This window comes from Colobus angolensis, unplaced genomic scaffold, assembly GCF_000951035.1.
Source record: "Colobus angolensis palliatus isolate OR3802 unplaced genomic scaffold, Cang.pa_1.0 Scaffold77, whole genome shotgun sequence".
NCBI classification, from domain to species: domain Eukaryota; kingdom Metazoa; phylum Chordata; class Mammalia; order Primates; family Cercopithecidae; genus Colobus; species Colobus angolensis.
This window is the reverse complement of record NW_012121487.1, coordinates 2,730,300-2,732,002: the sequence shown is the minus strand read 5'-3', so window position 1 is coordinate 2,732,002 and position 1,703 is coordinate 2,730,300. Positions and strand designations below refer to the sequence as shown.

Sequence of the window (1,703 nt, the reverse complement as noted above, 5' to 3'; positions counted from 1 at the left end):
GTTTCACCGTGTTAGCCAGGATGGTCTCGATCTCCTGACCTCGTGATCCACCTGCCTCGGCCTCCCAAAGTGCTGGGATTACAGGCGTGAGCCACTGCACCCGGCCAGAGACATGACAACTTAATGTGACACATTATCTGGGATTTATTTTTGTATAAAAGATACCGGAATAACTGGCTACATCAGAATAAATTCCACTAATTAGGTATAAGTATGACATCAATGTCAATTTTCTGACTTTGATAATTATGCTCAGGGTATATATTAAAGTATCTTTGTTTATATGAATGAGACATTATTTGGAGACAAAGAAGCATTAAGACCAGGCACCGTGACTCACGCCTATAATCCTAGCACTTTGGGAGGCTGAGGTGGGCAGATCACTTGCGATCAGGAGTTTGAAACCAGCCTGGCCAACATGATGAAACCTCATCTCTACTGAAAAAAAAAAATTTAGCTGGGTGTGGTGGTGGACACCTGTAATCCCAGCTACTTAGGAGGCTGAGAAAGGAGAATCACTTGAACCCAGGAGGCGGAGGTTGCGGTGAGCCGAGATTGCGCCATCGCACTCAAGCCTGGGTGACAGAACAAGTCTCCGCCTCAAAAAAAAAAAAAAACCAAAGCAACTCTGGAGAAAGAAAGACGGCTAAAACAATTAAGATCAAGTTAATATTTTAGGAATCCAGGAGAAGGGCATAAAGGAATATGATTTTTCTCTAAGTCTGAAATTATGTCAAAATAAATAGATTAATAAATATTTTTCTTTAGACAGGATAACAATCTAAGACAAATTTTCCTTTGACTTGACCTTTCCCAGCAACTCCTGGGGCAGATAGGCTTTCCGGGGCTTAAAGAGAGACCCAGTCTGGCTCAAAGTTGACACAATGGCGCCACCATGCTGAAAGAAATGAGAAAAGGCTGAACTGGAAAAAGTTGAAAAGGATAGAAAACTGCAATTTAATCATCTGTAAATGTTTTTTTCTTTCTTGGGCATACAATGTTACAAAAGTATGGTCTAGCACAGTTAAATGGCAATTAAATTGGTTATTCCAGCTTTGGCTCTGACAGTAAACTGCTGCCTGATTTTAATTTACCATGACATATGTGTGGGTCTCAAACTCTTTTCCAAAGACCGTAAGGAAATACAAAAACACTTTAAATGTCTGCAAGCAAAATAAAATTAGGCCAATATTTAAATAAAATGGTTATGAATAAACTTACTCCAGTTAAGTGGAAAGATTATAAACCATATACATAGATTTTAATTCAGACCTTATTTCTAACTTGGTACAGATACAGGAATTAAATAAGACATAATAACTTACTGTCCATAAAATTAGAGACTGTAAAGTACTAGCTTATAGGAGAACATGTTTAAAATGAAAATACGTTTCTTTCTGAAATGTGTGAGGTATCATATACACTTACCCAATCATTTTTCATCATTTTCCTCAAGTTGTGAACAAGTGCTAATTCCTCTGGGGCAATCTGCATATTGGACAGAAAGAGAGAAGAGATCATCACATGCCTTTCCCAGATGTTCTCCTGAAACAACTGACAATTTTTTTGTGTTTTTTTTTGTTTTTCTTGACAGAGTCTTGCTCTGTTGCCCAGGCTGGAGTGCAGTGGCGTGATCTCAGCTCATTGCAACCTCCGCCTCCTGGGTTCAAGCAATTCTCCTGCCTCAGCCTCCTGAGTAGCTG

At 39.2% G+C, this 1,703-nt stretch overlaps 2 protein-coding genes across 2 annotated transcripts in view; one reads left to right on the top strand and one right to left on the bottom strand.

The window, feature by feature from the left end:
- Positions 1 to 1,703, top strand: part of GON4L (gon-4-like (C. elegans)) — a 292,893-nt gene that overhangs the window by 160,424 nt on the left and 130,766 nt on the right. The window lies entirely within an intron of this gene.
- Positions 1 to 1,703, bottom strand: part of LOC105502109 (28S ribosomal protein S29, mitochondrial) — a 51,637-nt gene that overhangs the window by 1,251 nt on the left and 48,683 nt on the right. The window lies entirely within an intron of this gene.